General features: G+C 35.5%; 1 protein-coding gene and 1 long non-coding RNA gene across 3 annotated transcripts in view; one reads left to right on the forward strand and one right to left on the reverse strand.

Annotated features, from left to right (window-relative positions):
* PBX3 (PBX homeobox 3) overlaps positions 1-27,474 on the forward strand; it is a 220,034-nt gene that overhangs the window by 85,655 nt on the left and 106,905 nt on the right. The window lies entirely within an intron of this gene.
* LOC125927585 (uncharacterized) overlaps positions 27,109-27,474 on the reverse strand; it is a 77,587-nt gene continuing 77,221 nt past the window's right edge. The window contains exon 2 of the long non-coding RNA XR_007459378.1: positions 27,109-27,220. This is a non-coding gene — a long non-coding RNA (uncharacterized LOC125927585). The remainder of the gene's footprint in view (positions 27,221-27,474) is intronic.

A 27,474-nucleotide genomic window follows, 5' to 3' on the forward strand; every position in this document is an offset into this window, starting at 1 on the left:
TATCTATCTCCAGGCACACAGAAGAAACATATGACATTTGCCTCTGGAGGAGAACAAGGGGTTTGCATTCAGGAATAGGAAAACAACTTTAAAATGTTGTACTTTTTGCATTTTGAACAATGTGACCTTACATTAAAAATGTTAAAAAGAAAATATGCTTCAAAAGGAATCTAGATGGTATAATTAAGGTTGATAAAGAGCTATTTTGATCTATTCTGCAGTTTCTTTTTCCAAATAGTGGTCTCAAGAATGTTCACAATGTTGGTTGGTTTTCCCAAAAGGTGGCCTAAAAGATGAATCCTTGGTTGGCGTTGTCCTGTTGAAGCCGTAGATGGAAACATGTTAATAGCAGAGCCAATGCCATGTATTTGGCACTCTGAGAAAAAAGACTTCCCATCCTTTCTTTCTTTTCTCTTCCTTTTCTCTTCCAAGCAATTGGTTCTTGTTCTCACAACGTTAAAGAAACTTTTGCAATCCATATGAACAATCGCTACACTAAGCTACAAACCACCTCTAAATTTGTAGTGCTCAGCTTGTAGCTCCTTAGTATCATCAGAAACTCCACACATATTTGGGTAGACAGAAGATTTGGGTTACAAATGGGAAGTAATAGGAAGATATACATTGCAGGAATATGAAGAATCTCCTATCAAATTACACTCTTAGTATATAACCAAGTTATCTATATAAATATAATTAAGTCTGTTGTTTGCTAGTGTTACAACTTGATGTTCTTTGTTCTTCATAAGATTAAATTGGACTCTGCTAGTGTCAAGTGACAAAAATACATATGCATAACACTAGCTGTTTGTGCTAAAGCACAAAATATTTGGAGAGAACAAAGGCCAGTAATGGTGGCTGGTACTGTATTGTCGAGACTTGAAATGTATGGTACTAATCTAAGAAGGTTTGATGGACTGAAGAGAACAAAGTAGAATTTTGAAGGTGGGGAGGATGTATTTTTATTTTATTTTTTATTATTTTATTTTATTTTATTTTATTTTGGAGAGTGTTAGAGTTTCCAGCGAAGTCCTATATAAGGGATGAGAAATTTTTGCAAAGGTAGAAGAAAACAGGAAGCCAACGAGGTAAGATGGAGATTTTTTGTGGCGCTGAACTCCCATGAGAGAAGAATGGTTCACATGACGAGCTTTGGAGTCGTAGAGGCCTGGATTTGGGTCCCAGTTTCATTCCTTCCCAGCTAGGTTGCCTTGAAGAAGTAACTTAATAACCATTCCTTGCTACCTTTTAAATTCTAAAATGGAATTAAATAGAGTGCTTAACCTCAGGGGTAGTTGTGAGGATTAAATGGAATCGTGCATGAAGGCATATTGCCAAGTGCCTTGTACATAGTAGGTATTCAGTATGTGTAGTATAGATGTATGTTACTACTATTAATGGTAATTTTGAGGTAAGAATCAAGTGACTCTTATTCATTGTCATAGGTTTGAAGAATCAACAGGCAACATAATATGTAAAGAGAAATATACTCAGAAGATCTATCACTTTGTACAAGTCTATAAATTGAATAAATTAATGTCTTTTTTATTGCAATTCAATTAGAATGAGGTTTAAAAGACAGAGGAAGGACAAAAGAATAGCCTTGTAATAAAAATACTTTCTCTTTGCCTTTCACTCACTTAATGCATGTAACCTACTTCACCTTTAACTTCAGTGAGATTGAATGGGATAATGAGAGAACACATAGGAGTTCTTGAGATATAATAGATGCTCAATAAATGCTAATTTTATTCATATAATTCTTTATCTTCTCTTGCCAAAGGATGAAATGGAAAATAATTCTTGAGAAACAGGATTCTATGAAATGAAGGATAAATGGAAAGGTTGAAGGTAGAGGCAAGCATTGATTACTGGGTAGTTAGGTTGTGAACTCCAGTTGTGTTGGATGAACAGATGTAACTCCTTATACAATAAAAGTTAGCAAGATTTAACATGAACAGACAGAGGGAGAAAAGCCAAAGATTTACGGGGAGATTAAAAGCTTGGAAGCCAGAGAGCATATCAGTCCTGCTGACTCTGATAGGAGAGTTAGGGAAGATGTTTTAGATATGTTTGGTTTTGGGTGACGGCATAACATCCAAGTATATACATTGTGTGGACAACAAGAAATGAAAGACTGGAGAAAGGGTAAGCGAAAGGGGTATTGTTGGTATATGATTTTTAAACATTCCAAAATTGTCTTTTCAGTGACCTTCCTGTTTATGGAATTGAGATAATGAACTCCTGACAACTAATACATTTATACTCCATTTAGAAGTATTTTGGGGCGCCTGGGTGGCGCAGTCGGTTAAGCGTCCGACTTCAGCCAGGTCACGATCTCGCGGTCCGTGAGTTCGAGCCCCGCGTCGGGCTCTGGGCTGATGGCTCGGAGCCTGGAGCCTGTTTCCGATTCTGTGTCTCCCTCTCTCTCTGCCCCTCCCCCGTTCATGCTCTGTCTCTCTCTGTCCCAAAAATAAATAAAAAACGTTGAAAAAAAAAATTAAAAAACAAAAACAACAACAACAACAACAAAAAAAAGAAGTATTTTGCTGGCTTAAATTTCTTAGCGTAAAGCAAAAGCTCTAAGAGACCAATACAACGTTCTGTTATCTGTCAATCTTGAGATGCTCATTTCTGGGCTACAGGGAGCACTTTGGACAGTGGGCCATTCAGATGCCTCTTTGTAAATATGGGTGTTGGCAGAGGGTTTGTTTTTATGCTTCTTGTGTTCACAGACCTGTCCTTTGACTTTTTATCTTAACTAGTAAGGAAGATAATGAAGGTAAATAATTGTGACTTTGTTTAATGTTATGCTGCTATGTAAAATGTCCTCCAGAAAATTTTTCTGTAGATAGAGAGAAATAACTTTGGAATAAAGAAGGAATTTTTCCAGGATGGAGTTTTCTTCTAAAGCACTGGAAGTGTGTCCATTTTGTTTTAGAGACCACTTAACAATGCAATTGTTTAATAATGTTCTTCTAATCATATGCAAATAATGCTGTTCTCCGTACACATCGGTTTTTTAGCCGTTGTTTCTTATAGGGAATGTGTAACAATAGGTTAACTTCTTTTTTCTAGCCTTTTCTGCTTAGCTTTTATGTTATTACTTATATATGCTTTAGGGGCTTATTAGTGACCCCTAACACACATTCCATCCCTTAGCGAGAGCTAAACTTCAAAGTAAATTTTTCTCCTTTCCTTTGAAGAATTGGCCATTTTTCTTCCCTAACTCCTTGATCGTATTGGTACATTGACTATAATTTTATAACAGTTAGTGTACTCTATCTTTCTACATCAAGAAAATTTTTATTTGAAAAACTTAGTTTTAAAATATGCTAAATAGCCTTTTGGGGATATCATGTGTATGTGTGGGGTAAAGGACAAGGACTGGAAATATTTATATTATAAGATTACTTCTTTACCCTTACTCTTTCTTTCGAATCTCTTTCTAATTAAATTGTCACAAAAGAACATTGTAACGGGAGTTGAGGTAACAATTTGAACCTAAAAGGGTACCTTCTTTGTGGAAATTATTTGCTTGTTTGATTTTAAGTTGTTCAATTTGTTACTGTTATCGTCTGCCATAGAGCCTCACATTTTTTGGTTTCTGTTGACCAAGTAGCATCTAAGTATGTCATTGTTGAGAAATTATTTCATTATTATGTACTAACATTAGGACCCACCATATATACTAGGGATCGTGATAGGCTCTTTACATGCATCAACTCTGATTTGTTTGATTATTCCTCTTTTTCAGGTGAGGAAACTAATATTTAGGGAGGTTTAATAAATTGACCAAGACCACCTAGTAGTAGAGCTTGGATTTGCTCCCAAGTCTATCCAAATTTTCAGCCCATAGCCTTAGATCCTAAACCATTTGAATAATTAGATGACCATAATTAAATTTATTCTCATTGTTGAAAACTCAGATATTTTGTGGCAGTGTTTTTAAGATCAGACTTGGCTAATGCTTGTTTCTGGGGGATAGGAGAAATGTAGATTATTCTTCTGTTTGTGTTAATCTAGCACCCCCTAGTTACTGTGTTTTTTTGCCTTGGACTTGTGATATGGTAGGCACCAGAGAAATGCATGGCTGGATTTTTATGTACGTAACTGTTGCAACAGGACATTTATAACCACTCTGCTTTTCCTCCTCTTTGCTATTTCATCCCCAGAGTGTTGTCTTACCTCCGTTTGTTCAGTGACAGAGAAGAAAGAAAGGAGTGAAGTCTCTGGAGTATAGCTCTACTGTTGTATGAATTGTTTGGTGTTGAACTTGCAGTGCCTATAGTGCAGCAAGCTTTTGTTCAGAATGCTGTTGGGTGGGCAGCGCTTGCTTCCTTTACTGTAGGCAGAATTGATTGTCTTGGTTAGAGAATCAAGGGAGATTAAGTTGATTTCTTAACTGTTCTGGATGTTGGAGTTAATTTTAAAAGAATGTTGTAGTAAACTGTGGCATTGGTTTAGTGTGAGACAATTTAAATGGGTAGAAATATTTCGATCTGAGTACGTTTGTGTTTTAGTGAAGTTTTTAACGCACTGTTAACAAGAAGCTAGATGCAAAATTTAAAGACAGTGCCCTATCTGAAATATGAAATGATTTTATGAGAGATTTATAATTCAGAAAGCATGTATTTTCTTATATTGTATCTAAGCTCTAATTTTGAAGGCTTTAATTTATATATATACATGTATATATATATATATATATATATATATTTGTTATCTCTTTTTATCTTTTTTGATGAAGTGTCAATTTATCTTCTGCCTTCAGATGATAAAGTAACTGACCTCCTTAAGATGGGGTTAGAAATATAAGCTGTTTTTTATTTTATTTTTTTTATTTTATTTTTTTCAACGTTTTTAATTTATTTTTGGGACAGAGAGAGACAGAGCATGAACGGGGGAGGGGCAGAGAGAGAGGGAAACACAGAATCGGAAACAGGCTCCAGGCTCCGAGCCATCAGCCCAGAGCCTGACGCGGGGCTCGAACTCACGGACCGCGAGATCGTGACCTGGCTGAAGTCGGACGCTTAACCGACTGCGCCACCCAGGCGCCCCTATAAGCTGTTTTTTAAAGCAAAAAGTTGCTTCTGTGAGTTTTTCCTTGTACTGGCTCTTCTCTTTCAGGCCATCTTACTGAAGCTAAACATCAGTTCAGTTGACAACTTTACTCAATTCTAGGCAACAGTGGCCATGCTCTGGCCTGCAGAGACAGTGAATCCATTCTGGCTCTGACACCCAATTTTATTGTAAAACACATTCATGTTGACATCATATCAGTTTTCTGAACTATTACATGCATAAAAGAATTCACCCCTCTCCATTCAGTCTTTCTCAGCCTTCCAGTAAGGAGAAATTTACACACCCAATGTTTTCATTTTGCATTTAATGTGGTCTAGTCCAGAAAATAGCAGCTTCAGTTTTTTTTAAAAAATGTTTTTTTGAAGGCACTTAGCAGAGAGTATTAGCTTAATGGTGTTCATTGATAGGAGATGGCTAAAGAGAAATGCACAAGGCAATTTTTAGGCCAGAGCCCTTGAAGTTTAGGGTAAAACAGGTCAATATTGACCCAAGATTATGGGGATTAGTTGCCAGGGTTCCTATGCATGCAGCTTCCATTTGAAAGCTTCCTTGCCATGCCTCATTCATGCCCAATTTTGTGGGCTTTGCCTCCTTTTGGCCCTTTTTATTATTTTGTTTTCTAAAGGTCTTTTTTAATTGCTGATTTTTTTGTTTGGTTTATTTCTATTGGAGCTTGCAAGTCTTGCATTTAGAATGTTTCACATATGATCCAAATCTTCATCAGTTTATGGAGGGAAAAGTACCCTTTCTTATGTACGAAATTCAGCTCTTCAATTTTAATGTCAATTCTATCTTTGTGCTGAGTTTTACTGAAGCTGTCCTTGGCTTTCATGTTAAAGGAATGTCACCTTTTCACTTTTAATGGTGCTTGATTGACTTGTCTGATTTCCTGATCTTGAAATATTAAGATATTTCCTTTTCCTTTTTCTGTCTTTGGTGAATATGGGCTTCCCTAAAATATCCACAAGCCTCACTGAAGGGATTTAATAAGGTTTTCCTTGTTATTTGGTTCTACTGTTCTGAGACTGTCCATTGGGAATTTCATTTACTCGTAAGAGACTGAACATTCTAACATGGAGTGATTGCAAATTTTGTTTATAAACTAATATCATAAATGTCTCCATGTGATTACCTAAATATGTGTGTGTAATTTCCATAAGATTTTAAAAGGAGCGGTCTCAAGCCTTTAGATGTATATGTTAATTAATTCTTACCTATATTGTTTTGGATCTGGTGTGATATTGGGGGGCACATGGAGAATTTTAAAAAGACTTTTTCTATTATTCGTATTTCCTAAACATTATGGGCAGAATAAGGTTGGAATAGAGAGAGAAAATTGCAAACATGCCCTGACTTTCCACTGGCTGGATGCACATTATCTTTATCTTTATTTATTAATAAAAGACGGAATGCCTTGGAAAACAAAAGGTTTTAATGGCCGGTGCTTGGTATCCTTGACAACAGTCCCGAAAGAATATTACATTAGGGCACCAGAGAACTTTTAAAAATAAGTAATGGAATTCCGTCTCTGTTATGCTTTTAGTAGTCATTTCGGCCATGGTGCAGCGAGGTCATAAGCTGAGCTCAGTGAAGGGAGCCAGAACATGAAATGATGCCGAGAGAGCGTCTGGGAGATGAGAGGTACAGAATTACACGCGAAAGTGCAGGCCTGCTGAGGCAATTACAGCTTAATGGGGTCATTTGGAAGGCAATTGCCAGGGGTTAATGTAGTATGGAGAGATGAGGTGAGATTGAAGTGAAATTTGGGGCTGGAAATGTGTTAAGATGAAAGATCAGAGAGCAGCAAAATCTGCAGTGGTGAAGGTTTATAACATGCAAAGATTTGAGAAAAGGTAAAAAAATAGTGCCCGGATGTTTAAAAAAACGTATTAAATAAAAGTAAGTGACAGTACATTCTAGAAAATGCAATTTCTACATAAAAACATCTTTTTTTTTTCTAAAAAAGGTTTCCAGTTAGGAAAAAATACATTAAATATAACATAAAGAGTCCATTTTTAAAGAAGTTTTCTGTTGTAATTTAGATTTCTTTTTTTTCACCTTCATATCTTAGGTCACATTGAACTTGAGGAATATTAACACTGGCAACAAGCTTTATAAGTGACTGTTTTACCTACCAGAACATCAGCTTTTAAAAAAAACTCTTTGTGTTTAAAAACAAAAAAATCAGGAAAAAGTCCTGGTATACATATTTTGATATATTTATAATGGATTCATCACATTATCTTCTCAGGCATTAAAATATACTATATAGAATGTCAAAATATTACCAGAATGTAAGCTAGCATTCTTTGAGTGGGTATTTTGGTTCTGAAAAGTATGCTTAAATATTACAGGTGTTTAAATTAAAAATGTCAAACCATGAAGGCATAATGGAAGTAATCATTTTTACATAGTTTTAAGCAGTACAGGGTTTGAAAAAGCTTTGCATGCCAGACTATTATTGTGAATGAGTGGAGTTCATAAGAATTCAAAGGACAAAAGAGATCATTATGCTTTGTTACCTCAGCTAGTTCATTACCTTAATTGCTGAGCGTAATCCAGTGTTGGAAGAAAACTCTAGGGCTTTAAGAAGATCAACACCGGCACCTTATGGCACAGAAAATAGAAACCCTTTCCTGTACCATTGCTACTCCAGGAACACTAAACCTTGATCAAAGGCTGAACTTTTCTTAAGGTCGGCCGTGTGAACATCCCCTGGAGCTGTACCATTCGCTGAACCGTAATGAAGTTTAGTGGGTTCAGCACCATTTCTCTCTGACTGTGACCGTCCTGGATCACTGGCTAGCAATAGCATATTATCAGCCTTTCAGATAGGTGAGGTTTAAACATGGTTATGGTTAGTAGTATAATATGCTTAAAACAAAACAAAACTGCTTCTTGCATATTCTAGGAATTGAAGAAGCTACTTATTATTATGTAACTAATTCAGTCAGGAAGCAGGAGGTGGTGGATTTTATTTCAGTTCCTTTGAAGGGACTGCTTGTTATGCTCTCTGTACCTAAATCTTGCAGAAAACCTTAGACATTCCCTAACCATTATGCTTTTCCAGAAAGTCCTTTACTCTGTAATGTGGATGCAGCTGTGAAATGGTTCAGACTCGTCGGGAGCATTTTTCCCTATATTTTTTCTCACCTGGGCAACAACTCAGTTTGGGTTTTGAGGGTAGTTCTTCCTTATAGAATGTGTACAGTTGCATATGTTAAGCTTTGGAAAAATACACTAAAACAAAAAATATGACCTTTAAAAGCATGGTTGAGTTGCATTCATTTTATAACCATCAAAGCAACTCTGTACTGTTGTAAGGTAGAAAAATCAATGATGCAATCTTTTTCCTTTTGCCTCGTGCAATCCGTAATTGAAATGGAAAATCAAATGAACGGCTAACAGATAATTGTTTTATCAATATTCCCTGCCTGCCCTACAAGGGTCAGCATAGAATGATCATGAGCCAGGGATATGATGAGGACAAAATGTGAAATTGAACAGCAAGGAGGCAATAAATCAGCCTTGACAAGAAAGAGTGACCAGCATGTAGCTGTTGTAGGCAGCTTTGGGGACAGTTTTTGTCTCAGGTGTCTGCCCTGATTTAAAAATGTGAGTATATAATATTCGAAGCTTTGCCACCACTAAGCCTGGCTATTTCTAGGTTACGGTATCATGACAATAATATACTACTTAAGAAAGCCTGAATGAACAGTAGGAAATTATAAAAGTAATATATCATAAGAGAAAAATGTTTAAATAAATTTTCATGGATTCAGAAGTATATGTTGTTAGTACACTTTAATTTTTAAAAAATGTAAAAAAATATTTTGTTGGAGTGTTGCATTCATGCCATAGGTCTTGACTGTAAAATGAAACTGATTTACTGAATTAATTTTTTTCTAAGTATATTCAGTAAAGTTTGTAAAGAAAAGTAAATATTAATTTCTCTTACTAAAATTTCAAGAAGATTTATGTGAGTTGGAGATGTCATTTGAGAAAGGAGGCTGAGGTTCCAAACAAAAATGATGAATCGCCTACCCATAAATGTATTTTTCTTTATTTTCTCGTCATGTAGAATGATTGTATATATGGCAGGGAAATAACATTATAAATACTCAATAGTACCATGTAATGTATAAGATTGTCAGATAAGTGTTACTGCTCTCGTGTCCATATTAAAACTAGACATTGCCAGACTGTGCTTCAGTTTATTCAAATAAGACATGTTGATGAACATATAGGGAAGTGCACACTATTATACACGCTGCTTGTAGGAGTATAAACTAGCATAACTTTTCAGGTAACTTTAGAGAAATATTTTGAACACCTTAAAAAGATGTATTCTTAAATATTTTGCTTTTAGGAATTAATACTAAGGAAATAGGGACAGACATAGAGATACGTGTACATAGGTGATCACCATAGAAACATCTTCCCTTTCTCTTTTCTTCTGTCTTCCTTTCTTTCCCTCTCTCCCAAGTTTTTATTGGGGGTGAATTTTGAGTCATACTACAGAAGATAGAACAGTAAAACACCCAACACCAGACTTGACCAACTCATGCCCAATCCTGCTCTTCTCACCTCCTTTAGCGTTCTCCCACACTTATTTTTTTAAAGTAAATCCAAGGCATGTTATTTCACTTGTAATTACTAGAATATGTAACTCTAAGAAATCAGGAATCTTAATAAAAAACCAAAAGGTATCACCATATTATACCAAACTATTAACATTAACAATGATTCTTTAATATCATCATCCAAATGGTTTCTTTGAATCAGAGTGCACATAAAGTACATTCATTGCAATTGGTTGGTATATCTTTTAAGCCTTTTTGCATTTAAAGCTTCTTTTCCGTTTCATTTTTCCCCCCACAGTTTTTCCTGCCCTATTTTTTTTTACCCCCTGAAAAAACAGGATTGGTAGTCCTATAATTTCCCGGTCTGTATTTTGCAGATTGCATCTCCATGGTATAGTTTAACATGTTCTTCTGTTCTTTGTATTTACTGCAAGCTGACACTGGAGTCTCTGGGCTTAATCAGATTCTGGATTAATTTTTCTTTTTTTTCCTGCACGATTGCTTTATAGATTGTGTTATGTTCTTATATCAGGTGGCACATAAAGTTTGCTTTTCTTTCCTTTTTTTGTGATGTTGATAGTTATTGATGCTCAATGCCTACATCTATTGATTTATTTGGGATTACAAAATAGAGATATTTTAATTCTATTATTCCTTTTTCATTTGTTAGAATCATCTGTGCGGAGAAACTTCCCTAGATCTATTATTAAATTACTCAGTGGTTTAAGTTGCGACACTATTCCTAATAAGACAAAATTGTAAACAATCAATATCCAACAGTGATATGGTTAAATTATGGTTAAAATAAATTATTATTATTATTATTATTATTATTATTCTATATACTTATTTTAAATCATGTTTCAGAAGAATACCTACTAGGGACACCTAGGTGGCTCAGTTGGTTAAGTGTCCAACTTCGGCTCAGGTCATGATTTCACTGTTTGTGAGTTCAAGCCCCACATTGGGCTCTGTGCTGACAGCTCAGAGCCTGGACCATGCTTCAGATTCTGTGTCTCCCTCTCTCTCTCTGCCCCTCCCCCACTCGCACTCTGTCAATCTGTCTCAAAAATAAACATTAAAAATTTTTAAAAATAAAGAATACCTAATAATATGAAAAATTTTGCTATGTTTATAAGTTTGCTAAATTTATAAAGCAGTTTATAAAATAGTAGTGTAATGTGTTCTTAGATTTTTTTTTTCCAAGTTTTTTCATATAAGGAGAAAAAATACTGGGAAAAAAAGACCAAATATTTAAATTGTAGTTATCTCTCAGTAGTAGAAGTAGGATTCTTTACATTTTCATTATTATACTTGTCTGTATTTTTCAACTTTTCCACAAAAGTCATTTACTTGTTTTATACTTTTTTTTTTCCCTTACCATTTGTTCAAGTGAGCAAAGCATGATCTTGAAGCTGGATCTTCTCTAGTGGACTATCTTGTCCCATCTTTTAATCCACAAATTAACCTGTAGAAGAGTTGTAATTGCAGAGTTACAAATAGATCACTGCGATCTAAATTAAGTGGTATCTCCTCTAATAGCTTTTTGTGATAGGTAGGTTTCTTACTATCTTTGTACATCCAGATGCTTCGCACAGGGCCTGGCACAGAGTAGTATCAGTAAACATGTTCAATTGAACAGGAGCTAGGATAAGCTGACCTTACAGTCATTGCTGGACGTAACATGTTAATTGTTCACATCTAGTTCTTTGATGCTCCCTTACCCTGCATAAGTTACCTTGAGTGAAATATTTCCACTTCTGCTTTATAGGGCTAATAATCTCTGGTTTGGAATCTGAAGACTTTACATAGGGTAGAGTATTTTAAACCTCCCATGTTGTCTCTTGAATAATGATCAGTCGCTCTGGATTAGCATGTCACTGACCTATTATCACTTTATTATATACGGTCTCTAGATTGCACCAATCTTCCACGTTTTGTTTTTTTTAACTTGTTCTAAATTATTTTAATTTTTAGTTTTCCAGGGGGGAAACTATTGTCTATATGGTTCATTTTGAAGCAGAGTCATCTCTAGTTTCTTGCACATTATTATTTTGTCTTTCCATGAAGACACCAATTGTTATGCTACTTAGGATTTTTTTCTTTAATATTTAGCACCGTGCTATTCTGATGATAGATGCTCAATAAATAGTTGTTAAATTAGTTAGAGTGTTGCTGTTGAATTATTACTAAAAAGATTAACATTGTCATGGTCAGTAATTTTTGGATGGAAGAGGTGAAAAAAATAGTCTTTTACTGCATTGTCTTCACTGAGTTGCTACTAAGTTAAAATTTACTGTGGGATTGGAAATTAAAAATTCTTTGAAATCCTGATTCATTAAAAAGTATTTACTGAGTGCCTAATATGTGGTAGGTATTGTTCTAGATGCTAGAGATGTAACAGTGAACAGAACAAATTCCTGCCTTAGAGGAACTTTACATTCTTGGGCATCTACATACGCAACTGGCTGCCATATGCATTCTATGATAATGTAACATGATTTCCGAGGAGCTATCAGCAACATCTAAAATAAAAATTGTTTATCAGAGGGGCACCAGGCTGGCTTAGTCAATAGAGCATGCAGTTCTTGATCTCGGGGGGTGGGTAGTGAGTTCAAGCCCCACATTGGGCATAAAGCTTAGTTTAAAAGCAAAAGATTAAAAAATGTATATCTGATTGATCTCGAGTAAACCATTCATTAGCTTTTGTATGGTTTCATTGCAGGTTTTGCAAAATCTTGATAGTGAGAAGAAAGGAAAAGCATTTATTGAACATTCACAGTATGCCAAGTATTCTATTAAGAATTTCTACATACCTTATTCTCATTTCACTCTTTCAGTAGGCCTGAGAGGCAGATATTATTTCTGTTTTTATCAATGAAAACAAGAGAGGCTCAGAGATGTTAAGGAGGTTGCCGAGGATCATATAACCGATGAGTGGCAAACTTTATTCAAACGTAAGTTCTTATTCCAAAATGATTCTTCCATAAGCATTGCTGTGGAGAATATACCACAGATTTTTAGTTGTTTAGTTGAAGTTCTCAGAATGATGTATTTGCAAATATAATAGATATGATAGGGTTTCCTCAGGTGAGCTTTATTCACTGGGCTGTATTTCATATAGCAGCAGATCCATAAGGAGTCAAAGGATAATGTGGGAGTCCGTTTGTTAGGCAAAAGGTCATGTTAATGTTTCAAAGTGACTCGAGGTGCTATGTCACAATACTTAACGTGCACATTTTAAAATGGCACACATAAAGAACCAAGAGTAGGTGTTTTTCCAGTTCATCATGACCATGTTTCAGTGGTTTGAAGGTGTTCATTTCCTCCTCGCATTTTAACATTTTTGAGATTAGGATGCCTCTAACGATTGATGTCATATCATGCTGTAATTGGCAAAAAAAAATTTTTTTACATACAATAGCACATAAATTCATGAGGTGCCTTATGATTCAAACAATGGTGCCTTAGATTTGATGAAATGTAGGTATTTCTATTTTGGCAACACCCTAAGTACGTATATGCATTGTATTTCCAAAGACTCCATCAACTCTATATGAATTGCCAGATTCTTAATTTGTGTTTTTAATGGTTCAAATGTGTTAGATAAATGCTTACACTTAAGATCACCTTTGCAACTTTTAAGTGTTTACTTACTCTTCAGCATAGCTATGTTTGGATGTTTTTGGAACATCTATTCATATGCCAGCACACTATAGGTATTATTAGATTATAGTGTATTTTGAAGAATTACATATTATATGTATATAATATATAATGATTCAAAGGAAACATCAGGCTTTTCAAGTTATTAACTCACTTTTTTGGTCTTTAAATATATATTTAGATGAGTTACTGTGATTTTTAAGATTTCAGTCTTTTTTTTGGTATATAATTAACACCAAAAGCAGGCAACCTACTAGAAATTAATGCAGAATTGTAACTTAAAATTTATTGACAGAAATAAAGTGAAAATGCCTAGTATTTTGAGTTTTGTTTCTTTATCTATGTCCATGAGAGTCTGCTGAATTTTCTGAATGGTGGGAGATTTGGCACAATTTTGAGCATATGTATCTTTGATTTCCACATGTTCTAAGTGATGTCAAAAGTAGTTTTTGCATTGGCAGCCTGAAGGTAGACTGTGGCATTTAGCATTTAGTATCTAGGTACACAGAAAGTTCAGACTCAAGGTTGAGCAAAATGCTGAATTGTGCTTTTTTGACAATGGTTTGCCTTTTGAAAATATAGTAATGATGATATTGTGTATGTTGTCTCTCATAGTGTTTCTTACATATTTTACAAATATCCCAACCACAGAAAACATTGCTATTTTCATGTAGTAGTATTTAGGTCAAGCAGTATGTGGTTCTATAAGAATTCATTGACATTATGAAAATTACAAATTTTAAAGATTCAATAAAAATCAGGTTAGTACTATACTGGAAAATTATAATCCCTCCCCCCCCAAGATCTTCCTGAAAAATTATAATTTATAATGCTTATCTTGTTTTTTTGCAGAAGTATAAGTAAGCACATGAATTAAGTTTATAAGCCTTATAAAAACTAAAGATAAAACTGTTTGAGAAAATCAACATTTTAAATCATGCTAAGTCTGTTCCTAGTTTTACTCATCCTCTTGCAGAGCATTGACAAAAATATGAAATTGATTTGGTTGAAGGGTGTTAAAGAGCCGACAGCCAAATGTCACAAACAATGAATGGCTGCAGTGTTGAAAAAATCAATAGGGAGGTTAAGCTGGTCTTGTGAAAGACTTGGCAGACTGCTCTGTTCCAGGAAGATATCTGTCTTCTGGCCTTGGTTGCATGATCAAAAGGAAAACTTGATAGGTTTAATGAAGGGAGATACTGTAAAACTGACAACAGAAATATAGACACTGTGGTAAACTGTAGTGCACATCAGTGAGTGGTGCTATTAGATACATTTTTCAGCCTGAAAAAATATTTATAGGTAGAGATGTCAAAAATATTAACATTCTTTTACTTTTTCATTGATTCCTCCATTAGCTAATAAATTTGCCTGAAGTAAACAAAGGTTTGCATTTGGCTAAGTGTACAGTAAGATAATACATGTAAAGGATATGATAATTACTGTATTAATTAGTAAACGGATTTTCCAAATCCATTCGTTACAACATCTAAAATCTGAATCAAAATAGATTGTCGTCATTCTCAGATTATATTTCTAAGGTATGAAGAAAAGATTAAGAGCCTAGGTAAAAAAGATAGCCATTGACTTGTCAATGAGAATAGAAGGTCTGTCATTGAAAACCAAGGTAGGATATATGATTCATTAGTCCACCCCACAGGCCATTAGAAGATATTTTATAGAAGTATCCTCCTTTATACTTTTATTGATAAACAGTATGTTGGCCTAAAAAATACTTCACTGTGATTGTTTTGGTCAGTGCTATATATTATGAAGCCTGACATTTTAACACATAACAAATAAGATTAAGATCATGTGTCTTTGCAGTTTACTGTAGTTCATTGTTTATCAGCTTTATACCAAGTGATATTTTGTGTCTGTGTTACTTTTTCACCTGAATTTCTGGAGAGCTCTTATTAGCCTCTGAAATTCATTATTTCTTGGGTGCTCACTTTGCATCTGTCATTATGCTAGGTCCTAATGTCCTTAATTAAAAGCATTTGTTTTGTAAATTTAGAGATTTACAAAAATTTTTGACTTTTTTTAATAGGCAGTTCCATTGTATTTTATTAGCTATCATTAGATGCGGCAGTTTCTTTGTGTAAGTCTGTGAGTGGCTTTAAGAAAAAGAAATCATTGGTTTAAAATTCCCAAATGTGGTATTCACTTCAGAGAAGATGATATAACCTGTTTAAAAACAAATAAATAAAAAGAGAAGAAAAAAGGAAGAGATGTCTGGCAGATTTTCTGCAAGTGGACGCTGTAATAAAAATGCCCCCTACTTTGTCGGGATGGTATTTGGAGGGCTGCTGCCATATGTTACTTTCCTTTTTAGCTGGGATTATGCCATCATTATTGCTGATAAAAGCTGTTTACTGCCTTGGCAAAGGAATGATGCTTGGAGCAGTTTTGGAAACCGCCATTCAGTTTACAAAAAAGTTCATTTAGTGCCAGATGCTAGAATCCTAGGTCTTTGTTATCTTTTCCCATTATTAGATCCATCCATTGTTATTTCTTTTTTCCCTTTTATAATAGGATGTTGTCTCTCACTACCTGTTTTAATTCAAGCTGTTAATGTGGGAGGTTATCTAAATTAGTACATTCTCTGTATTATAACTGATCAGTACTAAATACAGGCAATTTGGCTTTCAGAATCATTGACTAGATTTGGAATAAGCACTGTAGTGTGAATGAGATTCTGGTTCCTAAACACTGAATGTGTTACTTTTTTAGTACCATTGCACATCAAAGGGAGGTGGGTTCAGTCTTTGAAAAACTATTGGCTGATATGCAGTCTCCCGAAGCGCTGAAGGTGGGTGTTGTTTCAGGTCAGTTTCTCACATTGTTTTTATGCTGTCCTGAAACATGTTACATAAAGTGAAACAAAATTTGATTTTTTTTCCAGGAAATGTTACGTTCATAGTTGTTATAACTTTTTATGAGAGTATTTCCGAAAGGAAATTTTTCTGAAAATTTTTCAGAAACTTTTTTCTGAATTTTTCTGAAAATTTTTTCAGAAATTTTTTCAGTTGTTTTTCTGAAATTTTTCCTCTGTTTCTAAACACTGTATGTGATAGTGATTGCATGCTCAGATTACCTGCCTCAGGAATTTGTAAATGCTAATAACAAACTCTGTTTTGTTTTGTTTTTGTTAATTAGCATATAATACCATCTGCACAGACTTACTACTCTAGGTTAGTATAAGGCAAGACGATTGTTTGCTTTTAATGTTTTTTTGTCAACATTTTGTTAAGAGATGTGTATCCTTCAGTGTCTAAGTAAATTCTCTTTTTTTCTCAATTTGCAGCATTGTCTGGTTGAGTTAATGTGTATAGTGTGTGACTTACTGGCCCACCTTGAGGTCACATCATTGACCTTGGATGTGGTGGTATTGTGCTTCACCATCTTTTTCCATCCATCAGAATTTAAATTACACTTGTGACTTGAATTTAGAATTTCTTTAAGTGTAAAGAGTGACTCTTATAAATAATGTTGACACATTAGGATCTTACTGATTTATCTCAAAATATAGCCCATAGTTCTTAACGCTATGTCCCTAAGTATACTTTTACTCTAATGTTATCTTTTTTGTAGGAACTGTCACCAGGAAGACAAGGTCCAAAACAGTGTAAATGCTGCAATTTTGTGTAGTCATTTTTACAAAAACAGGGTTAGCCATCTGCTAGGAAACTATACATACTTAGAACACACTGAAATACACCCAGACCTGGACGCCATAAAGCGCCCTGATAATTCAAACTTTTGGATGACTTTAGGTGGAAAGAGAAAGGAAAAACAATCTTCAAAATTATCCAAGTACAAAGTTTAATAATACAAAATTTCAATGTCAGATTGAAGTTGAAAAATTATAATCATCTGAGTAAAAGGGCTAAGGATCCCCATTAAAAGTTGTTATCATTTATGTTTATGTTGACCTTTCTTTTTCAGAATTTTTTTCATGGTTGTGAATGAATGTTTATCACTTGCTAGCTTCTTGAATTATGTATAAGTTATCACAAAAAACAAGTATTAAGGGGCTCCTGGGTGGCTCAGTCGGTTAAGTGTCCAACTTCAGGTCAGGCCATGATCTCATGGCCATGGGATTAAGACCCGGTTCAAGCTCTGTGCTGCCAGCTCAGAGCCTGGAGTCTGCTTCAGATTCTGTGTGTGTGTCTCTCTCTCTTTCTCTGCTCCTCCCTTGCTCACACTCTGTCTCTCTCAAAAATAAATAAACGTTTTTTAAAAAGTATTTAAATAATACCCAGATAAAGAATTTTCAGACCATATTTTATTATTTTTTAAAATATACTTTATTGTCAAAGTGGTTTCCATACAACACCCAGTGCTCATCCCAACAAGTGCCCTCCTCCCTGCCCATCACCCACTTTCCCCTCTCCCCCAACTACCTTAGTTTGTTCTCAGTCCTTAAGATTCAGACCATATTTTAGAAAGTAGATACTTTAATGCCCAATATTAGTTAATAAATGAGCATTAATGTGAAAAACTGTGCATTATTTCAACAAGGAACATTAATTGGCTCCGATAGACTAGCCATGCACACGCACATGACACTGATAGGAATCTTTGGAGAGTACCATGCCCTGTATCAAGATAGATCTATCATTTGAGTCATGGATTTATTTTTAATTTAAAAAAATTTCCAATGATCCTAAATAATTGTCTTTAAACTTGTATTTGCAGAATTGTTACTGAAAATACCACGAATTGTAGGAATTAACATTAACATTAAAACACCATCCCTGGTGATTTAAATACACTTTTATAATTGTCATTGAATGAATATGTTTGATGCATCTTAGATAACTTTAGTTGTCTCAGATTTTTCAGAGAGACTAAAAAGTTACTACTTTCTTTTCCCATTTATATGTTCATTTGTACTTAAGCATTGTCTTTTAGGACAATTGACAGCTAGATTGAGTTTAAAGAGCTTTTGTTCTGATATCACATTGCCTTGGGTTACAACCACCCCTCCTTTTATTTTTTTATTACAGTTATGACTTTGAACTAATTATTGAACTTTTTTGAAAGTTAGTTTTCTCATTATAAAAAATGTAGTAATATCTAATTTGTTTGTCAGGGTATTATGAAAAGAGCCTGTGAAAAAGTTGGTATTTGGTAAACTGTAGATATTTTTATTACCAGTGAGCTAGACTGTATCAAACATGGAGTGACCAAGTTAAATTAAGACAGCTTAATTTTCTCTTTCTGGCATATCTTCATGGAACTCTCTGGACATGAATTCTGTATCTTTTATTGGTTGAATAACTTAAAGCCATTCTATATTATTTGTAAGGTCAAACAAAGTCACCAGCAAAACTGCCACAAAACCAGGCAGAAGGGAATCAGAACTTACGTGTCGTTTTTAGTTAGGAATCAGTCCAAGAAGGCATAACTTTAGTATATCTGATTTCACATAGAGCTTGTGATATTTTCATTAGCACATCTTTGCAGACCATGTTTTCCAGTTTCTTTATGCCAATAATTTAATTTATATAAATCATATAACATATAGGGGCACCTGGGTGGCTCAGGTGGTTAAACGTCTGATTCTTGATTTCAGCTCAGGTCATGATTTCACGGTTTATGGGATCAAGCCCTGCATCGGATTCCGCTGACAGCACAGAGCCTGCTTGGGATTCTCTCCTCTCTCTCTCTCTGTCTCTCTCTCTCTCTTCCCCTCCCCTGTGCATGCTTGATCTCTTTCTCTCAAAATATATAAATAAACATTCAAAAAAGAACGTCCTAAAGTCTAACAACATATTTACAAAATTTATAGAGCACTTTAACATATTCCTAGAAATGACTTCTAATATTATAAATATATTATTAATGTTTCCATTATTATATGCTTTACTAGCATTATTCTAATTAATGTTGATTTGCTTTCATTTTGAAGTTCAAGGCTTTTTCCTTTTTAAAAAATTCCTTCAAATGATAATTGATTATCTGTTCATCACATTATAGATATCATCTTGACAGTCTATCAAAATTGCTTTTACTAGGGCACAAGTGTTACTTTTGATTAACTGTGTGTGTGTGTTTTGTTGTTGTTTGGTTTTTGTTTTTGCTTTTATTGTAATTCTGTGGGGAGACTATGACTTTTTTCCTGTTTAGATAGATGCATCTAGAACCAAATGAGGGCAGTAAAGTCTAATAGAAAGCTTTACAAATGAAAGTTTTGTTTCTGTTTGTGCAATACCTTGTTCCCCCTTCATGTATCCTGGGAAATCATACTGATCAATAGTTCCCATTTCAGTACAACTGCAGCAAGCATTACAACTGTATAAAATTTACAACATTGTCTGCTGTAAATTTTAATTGGAAAAACCTTATAGCTTTGCTCTCCATCTTTGGAGGTTTAAATCTATATGATTTTTTTTTAAGTAAAAAAAAATTTACAACATAATATCATGTCATACAATTTTTATGGACATGTAATATAAATAGGACCAAAACCCTAGCCTTATTGGAAAAAAATAACTATAAAAATGTATTTTAACACTTAATGCATTCAACATCTTTGCTATAGAAACAATAGACTTGGTAAAGTAATTTAATGAGTGTTGTAAATAATTATGAACCATATCAGGCAAGGAATATTAACAGATAAATGTATTAATAAAAGATATATTTTGTGGTTTCTCTGTCTCCCATGTGAGGCCTCTTTCCGAATCAATGTGAAATACTCTATCTAGAGCTAGTGTGCTGAACTAGAAGAGGGTAAGAAAAATGTTGCTTTCTGCACAGCTTTATTTCTGTCACAGGTCAGGCTCAGAATGCTGTGTGATACAGTTATTGACTCTAATCTGGGCATAAACACAAGTCCTCAAGCACCAGTCCAATTAATAATTTGCATAATTAACACGCATATTAAATAGGGACTGGCCTTGCATCTGTATTTGCAGTGATCGGGGTAATGAGGGCTAACGGAGCGGCGCCTCAGGCCTGTGTTAGCAGACGTGTGGCAGTAGTAATTTTTGCTTGGATTGACAACTGCTAGACAAGCGGTCCCAGCATAAAGCTAAACCCCGTTTGGCAGTATTAATCGTTGACAAACTGCTCTTAAAGCTGTAACATTGTTTCTGTCAGTTGTTTGGTTTGATGTCACTGTTAGACATAATAAATCAATAGTGTCAGAATTTGGTAATGTTTATAGCTAGCAAGGTTTATTATTTCATATGACTGTCATGTACAAATAGTGGTTATCATGGCTGCCTCTAAATTATCAAAGACAGAATATTGCTTTGAATATACTTCTGTAATTCTCGTTTCAGTGAATTCTTTGCCATCTGGAAATGCTTTTGGTTGGTATGCCTGCCCAATTTCAGTGTAATATTCGTTCCTTCGTGCAGTATGGTCTGTGATTTTAAAAAGAGAATACAATTTAATTTCTTGAAAGTCAATTATGGTTTTAAATTAGGAAGATATACCTAGCTTCCTCAGCTTCACCCCCATTCAAAACTTGATGATAGTGAACATGTATGACAGAGTGCAAGGGCACCGAAATTCCTCAGAGTAGGATTTGGGTTTCAGAGGACTTCAGATATAGGTAGAAAGGAGATATTACAGACAGTATTTATAAAGAGAGTCAGCTCTTCAGAGATAACAGGTAACATTCCTTTTCTCTCCACCCTTCCCACAGATCATCTCTCCAGAAGTTGTAACATTTGTGTTATGCTTTCTCACACCCGATACCACTTATAGAATATTTTAAGATTGTTTTCTTCATTCAGATTTCAAAAACGTTTCCTTAAAAATTATATAAACGTGTGCTGTTATCTTTACTGTCATTTCCTTAAAACAGTCCTGTTGGTGGTACTCTTGGTGGAGTAGAATTTTATGTGTGAAACTGCTAGCTAATGTACACGTGTTTATCATGTAGCTGTAACATGTTAATGATAAACTATAGTAAAATATTAAAGTCTGTTTCTAGTGACTTGGACTGAATTTCTGTATCTCTCTGTAGCATTTTGATTTTTCAACTAAAAATGTATGTAAATACATTATGAGCAAATTAAGGGATTTTATGATCTGCCAAGATATTTTCTTTGGCAAACAAATAGGCACTTTTAAATTATGAGCATAAAAGGTATATCAGTTCAGAAAAGGTGGAGGGATGCCTGGGTGGCTCAGTCAGTTAAGTGTTTGACTCTTGATTTCGGCTCACAGTTTGTGAGATCGAACCCTGTGTAGGGTTCTGTGCTCACAGCGCAGAGCCTGCTTGGAATTCTCTCTCCCTCACCCTCTGCTCTTCTCCCACTCGCATGCGTGTGTACATGTGCTGAAGTACTCTCTCAAAATAAATAAACATTTAAAAAAACGTGGAGTTATTTGGAGTGGGGCTGACCTTCTTTGCTGTAGAAATGTTCCCACTTAAAAAAGGGAACATGCATATATTATTTCAGGAAATTTTTAGTCCATGGGCAAATTAATATTAAGTTCTGAGTATTATACAAGCTTTTAGTAAGCATTCAATTAAAAACATGGCTATCCATTGTACCTCTCATTTACCCATGATACCATTTAAGCTACAATTTCAAAGCTTACTGCCCATCTTTTGTATGCTGACACATGGGCATATTTTATATATGTTAGCATAATGCTACAAGGAAACTGCCTCTGAACAGTAGCAGGGGGTTTTCAGGATATGAAAGTAATATGACAATTTTTTTTTTTTTAAATCAGTGCACTTAAATGAATGGAGTTATAAGTCAAACTTATTTCTAGAAAGTAAATGCATATTCTATTTTGGGAAGCCCTACTTTTGATTTTGGCCATCCTGCTGAATATCTTTAATGGTGCCAAATAGAAATTGATAGTTAGAGATGACTGTAACTCAAATGAGGTTTGTGACCATTCCTTCTGCCTATCAAGAAGTCTAAGGCGGGGCACCTGGGTGGCTCAGTCAGTTAAGTATCTGACTTTAGCTCAGGTCATGATCTCGCCATTCAGAGTCCGAACCCTGTGTCGGACTCTGTGCTAACAACTTGGAGCCTGGAGCCTGCTTCAGATGTTGTGTCTCCCTCTCTCTCTGCCCCTCCTCTCTTCATGCTCTGTCTCTGTCTCTCAAAAATAGACATTAAAAAAGAAAAAAAAAAGAAGTCTAAGGCTTTGCATGTTTGCAGTCAGAGGTCAAGTAACCCATGGGAGGTGATGGGGAGTAGTAGAGAGAGAGAAATGGTAGTTGGGGATAGGCCAAGGTTACAGAGATGGTACAATGAGGCAGAATGATTAGATTCTTTTTCATTTTTTAGGTCTCAGTTTAAATGTCACCTCTTTGGAGAGACTTTTTTCAACCACTCTTGCTAAAAATAGATCTTCTCTGTTATTCTACGACTCCCTCCTTCATAGAATTTACCACAATTCTAATTTTTTTTTCTTTTACTCCGTGGCCCCTGAAAATAGGGAGCATATCTGCTTTGCCATTATACTCTTCAGAGGGAAAGGTAATGAAGAACATGTCTACTGTAAGACCTCAGAAGGGTAAGATAGGGAATTTGAAGAAGGGACTTAATATTTCTTTAACATGAGCTTTGTGCTTACGTTTGGTAGTACATATACTCTTATCTCCTTAGAATAATCTTTTTAAAAAATATTTTAATGTTTATTTATTTTTGAGAGACAGAGTATGAGCAGGGGAGGGACAGAGAGAGAGGGAGACACAGAATTCGAAGCAGGGTCCAGGCTCTAAGCTGTCAGCACAGAGCCCAATGCTGGGCTTGAACTCACGAACTGTGAGATCATGACCTGAGCTGAAGTCAGATGCTTAACTGACTGAGCCACCCAGGCGCCCCTCTCCTTAGAATAATCTTATCTGGTAGTTATTAATATTTCCATTTTGTAGATGAATAAATGGAAGCTCAGAAAAGCAAAGTGACCTGCTAGAGATCGCACAAGTAGTAAGTGGCTGAGCTGCGATTTGAACCATATTTTTGTAATTCCATCCCACAGGATACCACATTACCCAGCCTTGTGCAATGTGTTGTTGTGGTCATTATCAAAGGCAATCAACACACTTGTAATGGAATGTCTAAGCAGGATTGGGTATTCAGTTACGAGTACATGGCACACATTTATAGTGAGCCCTGACTTCAAAGTTCTGCTATTGCTTCTAGCCTTATTTTCTAGAATAAGCACGATGAACATGTGTGTTATATCAGCAAAGATAAGCTTGGTGAGCCTTTCTTAACTAAGGTTGGCCTGTTGTCATTCCTGTGCTAGAATGGTACTAACTATGTACCATTCTTGGGGGAATTGTAGTCAGCTAATTTTCTGTGAGGCTTAATTCTCTGTGGAACCCCAGCTGAGAAAGGCTGTTAGGTTATAACACTGAAAAAAACAGCCTCCAAATCTTTATAGCTTCAAGACAACAAACTATATCCATTGTATGTCTGTGGGTGGCTGAGTTAGGAAAAGCCATCTAGTCTTTCCTACTGTGTCTTTTTTTACTACTCAACATGGCTTCACTTCTGTGTGGGTTTTCCCCCCACCAAGCAATTCTCTGCAACACCAGCTGGGTGTCCTACAATTTAACTCAATTTTGACACTATCCACCTTTACATCCCACAAGTTAGATCCTGCAAGAATGCTCCCACCCCATTTCAGATGCCAATTCCAAGTCCAGATTGTCTCCTGTGCTTCTAGACTGATCAACTATAAATCAGAGGTTCCCATGACCCCCTCCTTGAGTTCAGTTCCTCTGCTAGAACTACTCACAGAACTCTGGAAAACAGTTACTTATGTTTACCAGTTTATTAAAGGATATGATAAGGGTGACAGATGGTCAGGTTAAGAGATACATAGGGTGAGGTCTGGGAGGTTCCTGAGTGTAAGAACTTCTCTGTCCTTGTGGAATTGAGGTATATCATCCTCCTGGTATGTGAATGTGTTCAACAATCTGAAAGCTCTCTGAACCCCAGATTTTAGGGATTTTTATAACATAGGGTGATAAATCATTAATTCCATTTCCTGTCCATCTCCTCTCTCTGGGGAAGTGGAGTGGTGGAGGGGCAGAGCTGAAAATTCTAAGCTTCTAATTATGGCTTGCTCTTTTTGTGACGAGCACCAATCCAGAAGCCCATCTAGAGTCACATCATTAGAACAAAAGATGCTTCTATCGTTTATGAATTTATAAGGGTTTCCGAAGCCCTGTATCAGGGACCACAATCAAGAGCCAAATATTAGCATAATAGATGCACCTAGTGCCTTTGTCACTTAGGAAAATATAAGGTTTTTAGGAACTCTATGCCAAGAACTGGGTGCAGATACTAATATATATATTTCTAATTAGTTCACAGTATTTCTATTGTAGTCACATAGCACCTAGGCTAACAGTGCAGCCACCATCTCTCAGACATTGTCATTTGTCTTCCCAGAAGGAAAGCAGTTTTGGGGATGTTGTCCTGCCAGCAATTTAAGTTCAGAAGTAACAGTTGTTCATAACTCTTGCTTACAAAGTTTTGGCCGCAGTCACATAGCTGACCACAAGGGGCCAGGGAGTGCAATCTTAGCATGTGCCTGGAGGGAGAGGAGACCTGGATGTCAGTGAGCACTACTAATGACATTCACAATTAGCCACAGTAGGAACTAAAGAATTCTAGGTAGCCAGTGAGAGTATTGCTACTGTGATTAAATCTGGATAGTTTGAAAGTCCGGTGGCTAATCAAGTGTGTTTGTGCACTGGGAAAATTAGGAAGAAAGGTTCCAGGAAAGAAAAATGACTGTTAAAATGGTCTGCGGAGTACATTTAAAGATGCTCAGCTTCATTAGCCATCACAACAGCTCTTGTACAATTTCCTCTGTTCTCTTAATACTGAACTTTGCCCAGGTGTTTATTTTCTTTTCCTTTTTTACTAATCACACTCTTAAGAAAAATATTTTTTTTTCTAATTATATAAATGCGCCAGTAAGAACTTTTTAGTTCCGAAGTAGGTATTGTTGTTTGAACTCAAGAAGTCCTTATCTCCTTAAAGAAGCAAGTAACAATGAGGAACATGGATTATAAAACAGTAGAGAGTGTTGCAAAGTGGGTTCCATGGAACAAATGTTCTGAAAGATGGTGTGGAAGGTATTTTGGTAATCATTTATCAGTGCATATACTGTGGCTGTCTGACATGCCTTAGATTATAGAGGACACAGCTAGGAATGACGTGAGGCATCATTTGGTCTAAACTTCTTGCTTAGAAATGGGCAAATTGGATCTCAGAGTTAAGTGACTTGCCTGTGCTCAGGCAAGTTTTGTCTGTGCTCATAGCTAGTTTTGTCTTTCACTTTTGCCATTTGTACATGCATGACAATGATACTAACATTTATTGTGCTGGCACTGTTCTGAGTACTTATTATGTACACATCCATTTAAATTGGCTAACTTGTGGCCACACCAGCATCTGAACCCAGACCTTCTGGCTCTGGAACCTCTTCATGGTAAAAAATCCTTAGAATTGGTTGATTTCATCACTTCCATAAGGCCAGATGGCTCAAGGAAACTACCCAACTTCATTCTCTTAAAAAGAAGAGGTCATGTTTCCTGTTTCCTGGAGAGCGAGTCAGTAGCTATTACTGACATTTGAATATGCTCTTACATTAGGCCTAACCCATGTATCTTTATGAAAAGAAATTCAATAATCCAAGAGAAAATAATTGTATTTCTTAGGGAATTTCTCTAGTATCTTTATAACAGTATTTGTTCTAAATTATAGATTGTAGCCTTATCTGCAGTACTTCATTAGATAGATGAAAATATAAGCTTCTTTCCATAATAATTCCGGTTTAGTATGATTTATAAAATTATTATTAGTATGTTTAAATGGTAATCTGGATGTTTCTAGCTTCTCTAAATGAGCACGAACTCTATTCCGATAGCCCTTAAGGGACTTTCAGTAATAAGGAAGAACTGATCTGATTTTTTTTTTTTTTTGGCATAACATTTCTCTTTTCAAAAGATCCCAATGCACCTCATAAATGGGAGGATGGTGTCACCCATCTGGCGCACTAAACGCATTATGTCAGATGTACTATAAAATAGCTAAGGATTGGAACAGATAAAGATTACCTAGTCTTACCTATAGAAGAATGTGTGAAATTGTCATTAGCTGCTAGTCTGTTTCTATAAGTGGTTGGTGTGAGAAGACCTCTATGAATCATATAGTTAAATTAGGCTTAGGGCATATGTCAGGAAAATGTATGTTGTGTGTGTTATTTACCTGCCCACCTGCTTGCCTTCCTGTCCTGTTTTTTGTCTTCCAAAAAGAAAACAGTTTTACCTTTTTCTGATCACAAAATTGTCTTTGTTTATTGTTAAAATATCTTTTTAAATTTATTTCCTTATTTTTTATTAGATTTATTATTTTTAAAATTTTATTATTATTATTTTTTAATTTATATCCAAATTAGTTAGCATATAGTGCAACAATGATTTCAGGGGTAGATTCCTTAATGCCCCTTACCCATTTAGCCCATCCCCCCTCCCACAACCCCTCCAGTAACCCTCAGTTTGTTCTCCATATTTATGAGTCTCTTCTGGTTTGTCCCCCTCCCTGTTTTTATATTAGTTTTGTTTCCCTTCCCTTATGTTCATCTGTTTTGTCTCTTAAAGTCCTCATATAAGTGAAGTCATATGATTTTTGTCTTTCTCTGGCTGACTAATTTCACTTCGCATAATACCCTCCAGTTCCATCCACGTAGTTGCAAATGGCAAGATTTCATTCTTTTTGATTGCTGAGTAATACTCCATTGTATATATATATACCACATCTTCTTTATCCATTTATCCATCGATGGACATTTGGGCTCTTTCCATCCTTTGGCTATTGTTGATAATGCTGCTATAAACATGGGGGTGCATGTGTCCCTTCGAAACAGCACACCTGTATCCCTTGGATAAATGTCTAGTAGTGCAATTACTGGGTTGTAGGGTAGTTCTATTTTTAGTTTTTTGAGGAACCGCCATACTGTTTTCCAGAGTGGCTGCACCAGCTTGCATTCCCATATTGTTAAAATATTTAAACAACTCTGAAAAGTATAAAGAGAAAAGTAGCAGTGACTTAAATTCCCACTACTCAGAGATAATCACTCTTCCACATACTAGTAAACACTTACATGTATGTATTATTTTTCCAAA

This window comes from Panthera uncia, chromosome D4 (assembly GCF_023721935.1).
Source record: "Panthera uncia isolate 11264 chromosome D4, Puncia_PCG_1.0, whole genome shotgun sequence".
NCBI lineage: Eukaryota > Metazoa > Chordata > Mammalia > Carnivora > Felidae > Panthera > Panthera uncia.